The following is a 17154-nucleotide window of genomic DNA, read 5'->3' as shown; positions in this document are numbered from 1 at the left end:
TCCCCACTTCCCCAGGGTCTGCCTCGACGGCCGGTGAGTGTCCTTTTTCGTCTCTCCCAGGTCCGCGTGTCCAGGAGTCCGCCTGTGTCCCCTCAGGCATCCTCCCTTCCCCACTTCCCCAGGGTCTGCCTCGACGGCCGGTGAGTGTCCTTTTTCGTCTCTCCCAGGTCCGCGTGTCCAGGAGTCCGCCTGTGTCCCCTCAGGCATCCTCCCTTCCCCACTTCCCCAGGGTCTGCCTCGACGGCCGGTGAGTGTCCTTTTTCGTCTCTCCCAGGTCCGCGTGTCCAGGAGTCCGCCTGTGTCCCCTCAGGCATCCTCCCTTCCCCACTTCCCCAGGGTCTGCCTCGACGGCCGGTGAGTGTCCTTTTTCGTCTCTCCCAGGTCCGCGTGTCCAGGAGTCCGCCTGTGTCCCCTCAGGCATCCTCCCTTCCCCACTTCCCCAGGGTCTGCCTCGACGGCCGGTGAGTGTCCTTTTTCGTCTCTCCCAGGTCCGCGTGTCCAGGAGTCCGCCTGTGTCCCCTCAGGCATCCTCCCTTCCCCACTTCCCCAGGGTCTGCCTCGACGGCCGGTGAGTGTCCTTTTTCGTCTCTCCCAGGTCCGCGTGTCCAGGAGTCCGCCTGTGTCCCCTCAGGCATCCTCCCTTCCCCACTTCCCCAGGGTCTGCCTCGACGGCCGGTGAGTGTCCTTTTTCGTCTCTCCCAGGTCCGCGTGTCCAGGAGTCCGCCTGTGTCCCCTCAGGCATCCTCCCTTCCCCACTTCCCCAGGGTCTGCCTCGACGGCCGGTGAGTGTCCTTTTTCGTCTCTCCCAGGTCCGCGTGTCCAGGAGTCCGCCTGTGTCCCCTCAGGCATCCTCCCTTCCCCACTTCCCCAGGGTCTGCCTCGACGGCCGGTGAGTGTCCTTTTTCGTCTCTCCCAGGTCCGCGTGTCCAGGAGTCCGCCTGTGTCCCCTCAGGCATCCTCCCTTCCCCACTTCCCCAGGGTCTGCCTCGACGGCCGGTGAGTGTCCTTTTTCGTCTCTCCCAGGTCCGCGTGTCCAGGAGTCCGCCTGTGTCCCCTCAGGCATCCTCCCTTCCCCACTTCCCCAGGGTCTGCCTCGACAACCAGTGAGTGTCCTTTTCCTTTTTCGGAGTCCACCTGTGTGAAGGCCAGGTGCTCCCCCTTCCCCACTACCCCCACCTTGCACCCCCCCGGGTCCGTGGTTCCAACCTTGCACCCCCCCCACCCCAACCTTGGGTCCGTGGTTCCAGGAGTCCACCTGTGTGAAGGCCAGGTGCTCCCCCTTCCCCACTACACCCACACCCCAACCTTGCACCCCCCCCCCCGTGGTTCCAGGAGTCCACCTGTGCGAAGGCCAGGTGCTCCCCCTTCCCCACTTCCCCCACCCGGGTCCGTGGTTCCAGGAGTCCACCTGTGTGAAGGCCAGGTGCTCCCCCTTCCACACTACCCCCACACCCCAACCTTGCACCCCCCCCCCCACGGGTCCGTGGTTCCAGGAGTCCACCTGTGCGAAGGCCAGGTGCTCCCCCTTCCCCACTTCCTCCACACCCCAACCTTGCCAGGAGTCCCCCCCAGGTGCTCCCCCTTCCCCACTTCCCCCACACCCCAACCTTGGGTCCGTGGTTCCAGGAGTTCACCTGTGCGAAGGCCAGGTGCTCCCCCTTCCCCACTTTCCCCTCACCCCACCCTTGCACCCCCCCCGGGTCCGTGGTTCCAGGAGTCCACCTGTGCAAGGCCAGGTGCTCCCCCTTCCCCACTTCCCCCACACCCCAACCTTGCACCCCTTCCCGGGTCCGTGGTTCCAGGAGTTCACCTGTGCGAAGGCCAGGTGCTCCCCCGTCCCCACTTCCCCCACACCCCCACCATGCACCCCGCCCCCCCGGGTCCGTGGTTCCAGGAGTTCACCTGTGCGAAGGCCAGGTGCTCCCCCTTCCCCACTTCCCCCACACCCCCACCTTGCACCCCCTCCACGGGTCCGTGGTTCCAGGAGTTCACCTGTGCGAAGGCCAGGTGCTCCCCCTTCCCCACTTCCCCCACACCCCAACCTTGCACCAGGTGCTCCCCCCCCCACTACCCCCACACCCCAACCTTGGTCCGTGGTTCCAGGAGTTCACCTGTGCGAAGGCCAGGTGCTCCCCCTTCCCCACTTCCCCCACACCCCAACCTTGCACACCCCCCCCCCCCCCCCGGGTCCGTGGTTCCAGGAGTTCACCTGTGCGAAGGCCAGGTGCTCCCCCTTCCCCACTTCCCCCACACCCCAACCTTGCACTCCCCCCCCCCGTGGTTCCAGGAGTCCACCTGTGTCTCCCCCTTCCCCACTACCCCCACACCCCAACCTTGCCAGGAGTTCCCCAGGTGCCCCCCTTCCCCACTTCCCCCACACCCCAACCTTTCACCCCCCCTTCCGGGTCCGTGGTTCCAGGAGTTCACCTGTGCGAAGGCCAGGTGCTCCCCCTTCCCCACTTCCCCCACACCCCAACCTTGCACCCCCCCCCCCGGGTCCGTGGTTCCAGGAGTTCACCTGTGCGAAGGCCAGGTGCTCCCCCTTCCCCACTTCCCCCACACCCCAACCTTGCACACCCCCCCCCCCCCACCTGGGTCCGTGGTTCCAGGAGTTCACCTGTGCGAAGGCCAGGTGCTCCCCCTTCCCCACTTCCCCCACACCCCAACCTTGCACACCCCACCCCCCGGGTCCGTGGTTCCAGGAGTTCACCTGTGCGAAGGCCAGGTGCTCCCCCTTCCCCACTTCCCCCACACCCCAACCTTGCACACACCCCCCCCGGGTCCGTGGTTCCAGGAGTTCACCTGTGCGAAGGCCAGGTGCTCCCCCTTCCCCACTTCCCCCACACCCCAACCTTGCACACCCCCCCCGGGTCCGTGGTTCCAGGAGTTCACCTGTGCGAAGGCCAGGTGCTCCCCCTTCCCCACTTCCCCCACACCCCAACCTTGCACCCCCACCCTCGGGTCCGTGGTTCCAGGAGTTCACCTGTGCGAAGGCCAGGTGCTCCCCCTTCCCCACTTCGCCCACACCCCAACCTTGCACTCCCGCCCCCCGGGTCCGTGGTTCCAGGAGTCCACCTGTGCGAAGGCCAGGTGCTCCCCCTTCCCCACTTCACCCACACCCCAACCTTGCACACACCCCTCCCGGGTCCGTGGTTCCAGGAGTTCACCTGTGCGAAGGCCAGGTGCTCCCCCTTCCCCACTTCCCCCACACCCCAACCTTGCACTCCCCCCCCGGGTCCGTGGTTCCAGGAGTCCACCTGTGTGAAGGCCAGGTGCTCCCCCTTCCCCACTTCCCTCACACCCCAACCTTGCACTCCCCCCCCACTTCCCCCACACCCCAACCTTGGGTCCGTGGTTCCAGGAGTTCACCTGTGCGAAGGCCAGGTGCTCCCCCTTCCCCACTTCCCCCACACCCCAACCTTGCACACCCCCCCCCGGGTCCGTGGTTCCAGGAGTCCACCTGTGCGAAGGCCAGGTGCTCCCCCTTCCCCACTTCCCCCACACCCCAACCATGCACACACCCCCCGGTCCGTGGTTCCAGGAGTCCACCTGTGCGAAGGCCAGGTGCTCCCCCTTCCCCACTTCCCCCACTCCCCAACCTTGCACCCACCTCCCCCCCGGTCCGTGGTTCCAGGAGTCCACCTGTGGGTCCGTGGTTCCAGGAGTCCACCTGTGCGAAGGCCAGGTGCTCCCCCTTCCCCACTTCCCCCACACCCCAACCTTGCACCAGATGAGAACGAGGCCCCACGCAGCCAAGCTACCGTGTTCGAACCAAGGCCTGTGCTATTTATATTACACAATTCATCAACATTAAATATAAGTTTCTTTTTGTGCTTAATAAGCAGCTTAAGTGCATTTGTGAATGTTTTGTTGTAATAACTGTAATAAGTATTAAACTTCGTGTTTTTATTTTGTTATTTGTCTTATGTATTTGGAAAACGATCAGTTACAAGCGCCGCTCACAATGTTAATAAGTCACTTTATCTGACACCCCCCCCTAAGTAAACTTACTTAACTTACACATACACTTGTTTTTACACTCATTTGCGCATTTCCGTAAACGAAGCGTGTAAAACTGTTCACACACACACACACACACACACACACACACACACACACACACACACACACACACACACACACACACACACACACACACACACACACACACACACACACACACACACACACACTATAAACGTTATGGGATGAAAATATAAACTAGAATTAAGGTGGTGGTTCTTGCACACTGGACAGTACGACTCTGTCTAAGATACTGTGTTATGTTGTAATGTTCTGTGATGTGAGAATGTCAAGCAAAATGTAAAATTAATGTTGTGTTGTAATGTGTTGAGATGTTTAAATGTTAGCAGTATTATACCATGAATGTTGTGCCACACAATGGTATTTCTTCAGTCCTAATGTTTATGTTATAAATAATACTTAACGTTAATGTTTAGGTGATGTTTAACTCGTAGCTGAATATTATTCTGTTCATAGTATTTAAAAGTAGTTAACTTCCATTTATGAATAACTGTTAACTTGATTATTTTTCAGTTGTTAAAATTTTCTTAAAAGTTGTATTGATTCATAATTTAAATAATCTGGTTCACACATGATACCTTATAAATTATACCACACTGATTCACATTGAAAAACTTACTTATACTCACATGTAAACATTTTATGGCATTAATTTTTTTTTACAATTGAACGGTTATTATTTTACTGAATCCGTATCAGCTCAGATGTTTGTAAATATCATTGAGTGTCCTACAATAGCATAAGAGAATTTTAGCTGAGGTATAACTTCATTCAGGCTACCATTACTTCAGTCTTGAGAGCTGAGGCTGTCACTCATCTGTCGCCCACGCTGCATCTGTCATGTATGAGCATCCTATCTATGTACTTGCTTGACGGATATCTTATTTCAAATTGTGATATTCCTGCAAGGATAAACATTCTGTTAGGGAACATTTCTAACTGTAAATAGTCGAGATCGTCACCAAACTCACAAACATCTTGTTATAACTCCAGATTATTTCTGTTTTTTTTTTTTTTTTTTTTTTTTTTATCAGCAGGAAGTAGGATGATCTCGGTGACTTTCAGATTAAATAACAGAACAAAAAGTAATTCTTAGTTAAAAAAAAAACAGCAAAAGGAATGAAGAGAGTGAAGTGTGGAGCTGGTGAGAGTGAAGTGTGGAGCTGGTGAGAGTGAAGTGTGGAGCTGGTGAGAGTGAAGTGTGGAGCTGGTGAGAGTGAAGTGTGGAGCTGGTGAGAGTGAAGTCTTGACCTGGTGAGAGTGAGAACACCGGAGATCGTCCCCACAGTCTGGCTACAGTTCTTCATGTTTACTTACTTTAAGGAAGGTGTCTCGCCCAGTTTTGATGGATAGTTAATGAATTTCTTGTTTCTTCTTTCTGTTCTGGTTTGCATATAAGATAACGGGTAAATCTTACAAACTTTCCAAGTTCAGTGTTTACAATCATTGTAATTTTTTCAATGTTTGTTCTTTAAATTTCACATGGCGAAGTTGTTTAAAATTCTGTCTCTGTAAGACAAGTCTTAGAAGACAAGTAGAAGGTGACTCTATGTTGACCTAAGATAAACCTGTGGACATAAGATAACACTATGGACCTAAGATAATACTATGGTCCTAAGACAACACTATGGACCTAAGATAACACTATGGACTTAGGATAACACTATGAACTTAAGATAACACTATAAACTTAGGATAATACATTGGACCTAAGATGACACTATTGACCTTAGATAACATTACGGACCTAAGATGACACTATTGTCCTAAGATGACACTGTGGACCTAAGATAACACTATGGACCTAAGATAACACTATGGACCTAAGATAACACTATGGACCTAAGATAACACTATGGACCTATGATAACACTATGGACCTAAGATTGATTCAAGATAACACTATGGACCTAAGATAATACTATGGACCTAAGATAACACTATGGACCTAAGATAATACTATGGACCTAAGATAACACTATGGACCTAAGATAACACTATGGACCTAAGATAACACTATGGACCTTAGATAACACTATGAGCCTAAAATAACACTATGGACCTAAGATAACACTATGGACCTAAGATAACACTATGGACCTAAGATTACACTATGGACCTTAGATAGCACTATGGACCTAAGATAACACTATGGACCTAAGATAACACTATGGACCTAAGATAACACTATGGCCCTAAGATAACACTATGGACCTTACATAACATTATGAACCTAAGATAACACTATGGACCTTAGATAACACTATGGACCTGAGATAACACTATGGCCCTAAAATAACATTATGGACCTATGATCTTCATCAAAGACATATTTTCAGCTACTCTGCTGGGGAACAATTATGAATTGTAGAATTAAATTGAACAAAAAACAAACCTAATCCACTCGATAGTGCAAGAATAATGTGAAGGAAGCTGTGAAGGACCTACGAGTAGCCATCTAGGAAGTTGTGAGGGACCTTTGAGTAACCATTTAGGAAGCTGTGAAGGACCTATGAGTAACCATCTGTTATGCTCTTAGCTATTGCGCTATTCCATATTTCCTTCGTTTTCTTCTTCATCGTCTTCTTATTCACACACACACACACACACACACACACACACACACACACACACACACACACACACACACACACACACACACACACACACACACACACACACACACACACACACACACACACACACACACACACACACACACACACACACACACACACACACACACACACACACACACACACACACACACACACACACACACACACACACACACACACACACACACACACACACACACACACACATCCAAGCACACACACACACAAGAGAAAATTCTTGATTACGCAATTTAAATTTTCTCAAGAAAATAGAATGAGAATTACATTATTTAAATGACATCTTTTTAGTAAAGATGTAAATATGTGAATAAGTGATTAACAATGTCTCAGACTTCCTACATTCCTACATCACTAACAATGTCTCAGACTTCCCACATTCTTACATCACTAACAATGTCTCAGACTTCCCACATTCTTACATCACTAACAATGTCTCAGACTTCCCACATTCTTACATCACTAACAATGTCTCAGACTTCCCACATTCTTACATCACTAACAATGTCTCAGACTTCCCACATTCTTACATCACTAACAATGTCTCAGACTTCCTACATTCTTACATCACTAACAATGTCTCAGACTTCCCACATTCTTACATCACTAACAATGTCTCAGACTTCCCACATTCTTACATCACTAACAATGTCTCAGACTTCCCACATTCTTACATCACTAACAATGTCTCAGACTTCCCACATTCTTACATCACTAACAATGTCTCAGACTTCCCACATTCTTACATCACTAACAATGTCTCAGACTTCCCACATTCTTACATCACTAACAATGTCTCACTTCCCACATTCTTACATCACTAACAATGTCTCAGACTTCCCACATTCTTACATCACTAACAATGTCTCAGACTTCCCACATTCTTACATCACTAACAATGTCTCAGACTTCCCACATTCTTACATCACTAACAATGTCTCACTTCCCACATTCTTACATCACTAACAATGTCTGAGACTTCCCACATTCTTACATCACTAACAATGTCTGAGACTTCCCACATTCTTACATCACTAACAATGTCTCACTTCCATCATTCTTACGTCACTAGCAATGTCTCACTTCCCACATTCTTACATCACTAACAATGTCTGAGACTTCCCACATTCTTACATCACTAACAATGTCTCAGATTTCCCACATTCTTACATCACTAACAATGTCTCACTTCCCACATTCTTACATCACTAACAATGTCTCGCTTCCCATATTCTTACGTCACAAACAATGTCTCACTTCCCACATTCTTACATCGCTAACAATGCCTCATTTCCCACATTCTTACATCACTAACAATGTCTCACTTTCCTCATTCTTACATCACTAACAATGTCTCACTTCCCACATTCTTACATCACTAACAATGTCTCCCTTCCTATATTCTTACATCACTAACAATGTCTCACTTTCCTCATTCTTTCATCACTAACAATGTCTCACTTCCCATATGTCTCAGACTTCCCACATTCCTACATCACTAACAATGTCTCAGACTTCCCACATTCTTACATCACTAACAATGTCTCAGACTTCCCACATTCTTACATCACTAACAATGTCTCAGACTTCCGACATTCTTACACCACTGACAATGTCTCACTTCCCACATTCTTACATCACTAACAATGTCTCAGACTTCCCACATTCTTACATCACTAACAATGTCTCACTTCCCACATTCTTACATCATTAACAATGTCTCACTTCCCTCATTCTTACATCACTAACAATGTCTCACTTCGCACATTCTTACATCATTAACAATGTCTCACTTCGCACATTCTTACATCATTAACAATGTCTCACTTCCCACATTCTTACATCATTAACAATGTCTCACTTCCCACATTCTTACATCATTAACAATGTCTCACTTCCCACATTCTTACATCACTAACAATGTCTCAGACTTCCCACATTCTTACATCACTAACACTGTCTCACTTCCCACATTCTTACATGTCTAACACTGTCTCACTTCCCACATTCTTACATGTCTAACACTGTCTCACTTCCCACATTCTTACATGTCTAACACTGTCTCACTTCCCACATTCTTACATCACTAACAATGTCTCAGACTTCCCACATTCTTACATCACTAACAATGTCTCTCTTCCCACATTCTTACATCACTAACAATGTCTCAGGCTTCCCACATTCTTACATGTCTAACACTGTCTCACTTCCCACATTCTTACATGTCTAACACTGTCTCACTTCCCACATTCTTACATGTCTAACACTGTCTCACTTCCCACATTCTTACATGTCTAACACTGTCTCACTTCCCACATTCTTACATGTCTAACACTGTCTCACTTCCCACATTCTTACATGTCTCACACTGTCTCACTTCCCACATTCTTACATGTCTAACACTGTCTCACTTCCCACATTCTTACATGTCTAACACTGTCTCACTTCCCACATTCTTACATGTCTAACACTGTCTCACTTCCCACATTCTTACATGTCTAACACTGTCTCACTTCCCACATTCTTACATGTCTAACACTGTCTCACTTCCCACATTCTTACATGTCTAACACTGCCTCACTTCCCACATTCTTACATGTCTAACACTGTCTCACTTCCCACATTCTTACATCGCTAACAATGCCTCATTTCCAACATTCTTACATCACTATCAGTGTCTCACTTTCCTCATTCTTACATCGCTAACAATGTCTCACTTCCTACATTCTTACATCACTAACAATGTCTCACTTCGCACATTCTTACATCATTAACAATGTCTCACTTCCCATATCCTTACATCACTAACAATGTCTCAGACTTCCCACATCCTGTCGTCACTAACAATGTCTCAGACTTCCCACATTCTTACATCACTAACAATGTCTCAGACTTCCGACATTCTTACACCACTGACAATGTCTCACTTCCCATATTCTTACATTACTAACACTGTCTCGCTTCCCACATTCTTACTTCACTAACAATGTCTCACTTCCCACATTCTTACATCATTAACAATGTCTCACTTCCCTCATTCTTACATCACTAACAATGTCTCACTTCGCACATTCTTACATCATTAACAATGTCTCACTTCCCACATTCTTACATCATTAACAATGTCTCACTTCCCACATTCTTACATCACTAACAATGTCTCAGACTTCCCACATTCTTACATGTCTAACACTGTCTCACTTCCCACATTCTTACATCACTAACAATGTCTCACTTCCCACATTCTTACATCACTAACAATGTCTCACTTCCCACATTCTTACATCACTAACAATGTCTCACTTCCCACATTCTTACATCACTAACAATGTCTCAGGCTTCCCACATTCTTACATGTCTAACACTGTCTCACTTCCCACATTCTTACATGTCTAACACTGTCTCACTTCCCACATTCTTACATGTCTAACACTGTCTCACTTCCCACATTCTTACATGTCTAACACTGTCTCACTTCCCACATTCTTACATGTCTAACACTGTCTCACTTCCCACATTCTTACATGTCTAACACTGTCTCACTTCCCACATTCTTACATGTCTAACACTGTCTCACTTCCCACATTCTTACATGTCTAACACTGTCTCACTTCCCACATTCTTACATGTCTAACACTGTCTCACTTCCCACATTCTTACATGTCTAACACTGTCTCACTTCCCTCATTCTTACATGTCTAACACTGTCTCACTTCCCTCATTCTTACATGTCTAACACTGTCTCACTTCCCTCATTCTTACATGTCTAACACTGTCTCACTTCCCTCATTCTTACATCACTAACAATGTCTCAATGAGGTTTTGTGTGTGTGTACAGAGTTTTAACAAAGTATGTTAATAAAGCTGTGACATCTGGTCTACGTGATGGCTTACTTTGTATATATTGTGTTTTGACCAAAGTTCAGTGGCATCACACGTCTTTAAGACCACAGGTGACATCACACATCTTTAAGACCACAGGTGACATCACACGTCTTTAAGACCACAGGTGACATCACACGTCTTTAAGACCACAGGTGACATCACACGTCTTTAAGACCACAGGTGACATCACACGTCTTTAAGACCACAGGTGACATCACACGTCTTTAAGACCACATGTGACATCACACGTCTTTAAGACCACAGGTGACATCACACGTCTTTAAGACCACAGGTGACATCACACGTCTTTAAGACCACACATCTTTAAGACCACAGGTGACATCACACGTCTTTAAGACCACGTGTGACATCACACGTCTTTAAGATCAAAGGTGACATCACACGTCTTTAAGACCACAGGTGACATCACACAACATTGTCTAAGACAGTTTTTTGGGTAAATCTTTACCGCCTTTCTTGCATATTATTACATTCTTTAACATTTTTTTACCCTCTTCTTCTTCTATAAAGATTATGATCAAAATCAATGACTATTCCAGTACTTTATTATAACTGCCTCACAAACTTCAATCTTAATACATTCTAAATTTCCCAGTTTTAACCTTCTTGTGGCTTCTTTACTTTTATAGTGACTAACTCTGTTGACAGCAGAGTTAGTTAGGCTGACAGAGTCAGCCAGGATGACGGCTGAGTAAGGCTGACAGCAGAGACAGCCAGGCTGACAGCAGAGTCAGCAGAGACAGGCTGACAGCAGAGCAGAGACAGCCAGGCTGACAGCTGTACCACGGAACTGTGCTCTTCTTCATTGTGAATTATAATGTAGTTCTTATAAGTTTTCTTCTGATGTTTACTTTTCACTTTCATCTACACATACACATCACTACAAAAACACATACACACACACACACACACACACACACACACACACACACACACACACACACACACACACACACACACACACACACACACACACACACATATATATATATATATATATATATATATATATATATATATATATATATATATATATATATATATATATATATATATATATATATATATATATATATATATATATATATATATCTATATATATATATATATATATATATATATATATATATATATATATATATATATATATATATACTCTTCCACTCTTCCACACCATTGTTTAAATTAATAAATACTATATAAATAGTGTAAGAAAATTAAGAAAATTCTTTATCATATAATTTTAAATATTTTGATGAAATATTTTGGAAAAAGAAGTTAATATGTGAAGAAGTGACTAACTTGAGAGACTTGTAGTTAAAACAAAGAAGATATTCTTATAAATCATCTTAATAAACATTTAGTTTAATTAGAATAATTTATTAAATAATTCTCTCAGTTTTCACATAAACACTTCTCTAACCACTGAAGAGAGGAACCTCCCAGCCAGCCAGAAGAGAGGAACCTCCCAGCCAGCCAGAAGAGAGGAACCTCCCAGCCAGCCAGAAGAGAGGAACCTCCCAGCCAGCCAGAAGAGAGGAACCTCCCAGCCAGCCAGAAGAGAGGAACCTCCCAGCCAGCCAGAAGAGAGGAACCTCCCAGCCAGCCAGAAGAGAGGAACCTCCCAGCCAGCCAGAAGAGAGGAACCTCCCAGCCAGCCAGAAGAGAGGAACCTCCCAGCCAGCCAGACCATCTGTTTGCCATCTGATTCTTTTATTGGTTAAGGTAAGTGGTGTGACACCTGGTGCTACATATTTGTGAGTTATAGTGACGGATGGTTGAAATTATGTTGATGGATAGTTAATAAATTACTTGTTTCTTCTTTCTGTCCCAAGATAAGTAGATCTTATAAACTCAGGAAGTTCCGTGTTCATATATGTGTGTTTATCCGCTACTACTTCCTCCTCCTCCTCGCTATCTTCTCTCTCCTCGTCATTCACTTCCACACACTATCTTTATTCGGTCCTCTCTCTCTCTGCTCCATGAGCTTTATCATACCTCATCTTAAAGCTATGTATCGTTCCTGCCTCCACTACCTCACTTGCTAGGATATTTCACTTCTTGACTACTCTATGACTGAAGAAATACTTCTTAACATCCCTTTGACTCATCTGGGTCTTCAACCTCCAATTGTGACCACTTGTTTCTGTGCCCCCTCTCTGGAATAACCTGTCTCTGTCTGAGGGGACACAGATGGACTCCTGGACACATGGACCTGGGAAAAGCGAGAATACCTTGGGGAAGTGGGGAAGGGGGAATATCTGAGGCGGACAATAATAGAATCAGATGTCAAACAGATGGTCTGGCTGGTGTCACACCACTTACCTTACTCTGGGAGGTATCCCACCACTTACCTTACTCTGGGAGGTGTCACACCACTTACCTTACTCTGGGAGGTATCCCACCACTTATCTTACTCTGGGAGGTGTCACACCACTTACCTTACTCTGGGAGGTGTCCCACCACTTACTTTACTCTGGAAGGTGTCACACACTGTACTGGTCTTCTGTGTTATTGTACTACACTGGTCTTCTGTGTTATTGTACTACACTGGTCTTCTGTGTTATTGTACTATACTGGTCTTCTGTGTTATTGTACTATACTGGTCTTCTGTGTTATTGTACTATACTGGTCTTCTGTGTTATTGTACTATACTGGTCTTCTGTGTTATTGTACTGTACTGGTCTTCTGTGTTATTGTACTATACTGGTCTTCTGTGTTATTGTACTATACTGGTCTTCTGTGTTATTGTACTATACTGGTCTTCTGTGTTATTGTACTGTACTGGTCTTCTGTGTTATTGTACTATACTGGTCTTCTGTGTTATTGTACTGTACTGGTCTTCTGTGTTATTGTACTGTACTGGTCTTCTGTGTTATTGTACTGTTGGACTGGTGGTGAGTGTGGTGGACTGGTGGTGAGTGTGATGGACTGGTGGTGAGTGTGATGGACTGGTGGTGAGTGTGATGGACTGGTGGTGAGTGTGATGGACTGGTGGTGAGTGTGATGGACTGGTGGTGAGTGTGATGGACTGGTGGTGAGTGTGATGGACTGGTGGTGAGTGTGATGGACTGGTGGTGAGTGTGATGGACTGGTGGTGAGTGTGATGGACTGGTGGTGAGTGTGATGGACTGGTGGTGAGTGTGATGGACTGGTGGAGGGTGACTTTCATTGTTTACATTACTGTGGTAGGTGACCTTTCATTGTTTACATTGCTGTGGTAGGTGACCTTTCATTGTTTACATTACTGTGGTAGGTGACCTTTCATTGTTTACATTACTGTGGTAGGTGACCTTTCATTGTTTACATTACTGTGGTAGGTGACCTTTCATTGTTTACATTACTGTGGTAGGTGACCTTTCATTGTTTACATTACTGTGGTAGGTGACCTTTCATTGTTTACATTACTGTGGTAGGTGACCTTTCATTGTTTCATTGTTTACATTACTGTGGTAGGTGACCTTTCATTGTTTACATTACTGTGGTAGGTGACCTTTCATTGTTTACATTACTGTGGTAGGTGACCTTTCATTGTTTACATTACTGTGGTAGGTGACCTTTCATTGGAGAATAACTTGTGTGAACTTCATTAATATTTGTCTATGGAGTTACATTATATAAACAATACAACAATCACCAAGGGAATAAACAAGACTTTTTTCAACATCAGTGAATTATTTTCAATTATTTTTGAATGACCACTAAGTAACAGGAATGGAGGAAATAACAGAACATTGATGGTGCCATGAATGTATCAAAATAACAGGAATGGAGGAAATAACAGAACATTGATGGTGCCATGAATGTATCAAAATAACAGGAATGGAGGAAATAACAGAATGTATCATCAAATGGAGGAAATAACAGAATGGAGGGAACATTGATGGTGCCATGAATAACAGGAATGGAGGGAACAGGAACATTGATGGTGCCATGGGTAACAGGAATGGAGGGAACAGAGAACATTGATGGTGCCATGAATCAATCAAAGTAACAGGAATGGAGGGAACAACAGAACATTGATGGTGCCATGAATCAATCAAAGTAACAGGAATGGAGGGAACAACAGAACATTGATGGTGCCATGAATCAATCAAAGTAACAGGAATGGAGGGAACAGCAGAACATTGATGGTGCCATGAATCAATCAAAGTAACAGGAATGGAGGGAACAACAGAACATTGATGGTGCCATGAATCAATCAAAGTAACAGGAATGGAGGGAACAGCAGAACATTGATGGTGCCATGAATCAATCAAAGTAACAGGAATGGAGGGAACAGCAGAACATTGATGGTGCCATTAATCAATCAAAGTAACAGGAATGGAGGGAACAACAGAACATTGATGGTGCCATGAATCAATCAAAGTAACAGGAATGGAGGGAACAGCAGAACATTGATGGTGCCATGAATCAATCAAAGTAACAGGAATGGAGGGAACAGCAGAACATTGATGGTGCCATTAATCAATCAAAGTAACAGGAATGGAGGGAACAGCAGAACATTGATGGTGCCATGAATCAATCAAAGTAACAGGAATGGAGGGAACAGCAGAACATTGATGGTGCCATGAATCAATCAAAGTAACAGGAATGGAGGGAACAGCAGAACATTGATGGTGCCATGAATCAATCAAAGTAACAGGAATGGAGGGAACAGCAGAACATTGATGGTGCCATTAATCAATCAAAGTAACAGGAATGGAGGGAACAGCAGAACATTGATGGTGCCATGAATCAATCAAAGTAACAGGAATGGAGGGAACAACAGAACATTGATGGTGCCATGAATCAATCAAAGTAACAGGAATGGAGGGAACAACAGAACATTGATGGTGCCATGAATCAATCAAAGTAACAGGAATGGAGGGAACAGCAGAACATTGATGGTGCCATTAATCAATCAAAGTAACAGGAATGGAGGGAACAACAGAACATTGATGGTGCCATGAATCAATCAAAGTAACAGGAATGGAGGGAACAGCAGAACATTGATGGTGCCATGAATCAATCAAAGTAACAGGAATGGAGGGAACAGCAGAACATTGATGGTGCCATTAATCAATCAAAGTAACAGGAATGGAGGGAACAGCAGAACATTGATGGTGCCATTAATCAATCAAAGTAACAGGACTGGAGGTGATGATGGGGTCGGGCTGCTGCTGAAAGGACAACCAATTGCAGAACTTTCTTTGGTTATGGCACCGTTTGTTTTTAAGTCAAGTCTGACGACAAAATTTAGATACTATATTAGCCTAATTTCTTACTAGACTATATCAGTACACTCCCGTAAGTCATGCAGTGCTCGCGTGTCAAACTCAGTTTCCTATTTGCTTTGGATGTTGACATTTTCAGCTAAATTTGGAAGAAGATGCCACATAACTGCGTGAACAGCATTGATAACTTTTATTATATTTGTGCAGAACTGACTTTTCCCTCGCAACAAACAACAGTGGAAGCTTCGTGGTGGCTGAAGTTGCTTGTACTGCAGCAACGAGGCTACACTAAGTATTGCTGTTTTCTTTGTGAATAGGATATCCGGACGAGGACTTGTTGTTACCCTGACACTCAATGAATTCTTGAACAAAAAATGTTCAAGAATCGAGCAGGATTTTGTTACAATTCTTACACGTTAAAGTAATGGACAAAACGGCGGCAGCAGTGAAGAACCTCGGTGGTGAATACTTGATGGCCCAGCAACACAGAGAAGCCAGCAGCGTAACGAGCGAAACGCTTGTTAGACAAGGCCGTCAGCTACTTAACACTTGAGCTATGAGCACTGAATAATATATATAAATGTTACATCCTACCTAATAATATAACTAAGTCAAATAATAATATAAAGCAATATATTTACGATTTAGCTAATATCGTAAATATAAGCAATATAAAATTATATGAACAGGTAATATACATTATATTCATTGTGACCCATTCAGGGGTCGCAATAGTGGCCAGGTTAAGTCAGCAACAAGAATCAGCATGGTGACCAGGTTAGATCAGCAAATGAGTCAGCATGGTGACCAGGTTAGATCAGCAAATGAGTCAGCATGGTGACCAGGTTAGATCAGCAATATGAGTCAGCATGCTGGCCAGGTTAGATCAGCAATAAGGATCAGCATGGTGACCAGGTTAGATCAGCAATAAGAGTCAGCATGGTGACCAGGTTAAATCATCGACTGTCAAAGTGAGTCAGGTCAGCAGGTCAAGTCCGCCTGGACAGTTCTAACTTATATAGTACTTATCATTTCTTAGTTTTTTATTTTTGTATACAATAAGTGTTCTAAATCATCCTTAGTGTAATGCAAGTAATTATAATACCAGGTGATACAGTTTTAGTTCACCTTGATGATCATCAAGGAGCATCAACGCTGCATCAAGATCATTCTTAAAGTTCACCTTGATGGTCATCAAGGAGCATCAACGCTGCATCAAGATCATTCTTACAGTTCACCTTGATAGTCATCAAGGAGCATCAACGCTGCATCAAGATCATTCTTACAGTTCACCTTGATGGTCATCAAGGAGCATCAACGCTGCATCAAGATCATTCTTACAGTTCACCTTG

At 45.0% G+C, this 17154-nt stretch overlaps 1 long non-coding RNA gene across 1 annotated transcript; it reads left to right on the top strand.

Moving 5' to 3' along the window:
- Positions 1-10239: 10239 nt before the first annotated feature.
- Positions 10240-11139, top strand: LOC138851429 (uncharacterized). The gene is made up of 2 exons (XR_011391207.1): positions 10240-10829; positions 10902-11139. It is a non-coding gene; the product is annotated as an uncharacterized lncRNA (long non-coding RNA).
- The last annotated feature ends 6015 nt before the right edge of the window (positions 11140-17154 follow it).

The sequence above is a fragment of the Cherax quadricarinatus genome, unplaced genomic scaffold, assembly GCF_038502225.1.
Source record: "Cherax quadricarinatus isolate ZL_2023a unplaced genomic scaffold, ASM3850222v1 Contig593, whole genome shotgun sequence".
Taxonomy (NCBI): Eukaryota; Metazoa; Arthropoda; class Malacostraca; order Decapoda; family Parastacidae; genus Cherax; species Cherax quadricarinatus.
Note: the sequence above shows the minus strand (reverse complement) of the source record. Positions and strands in the feature narration are given on the sequence as shown.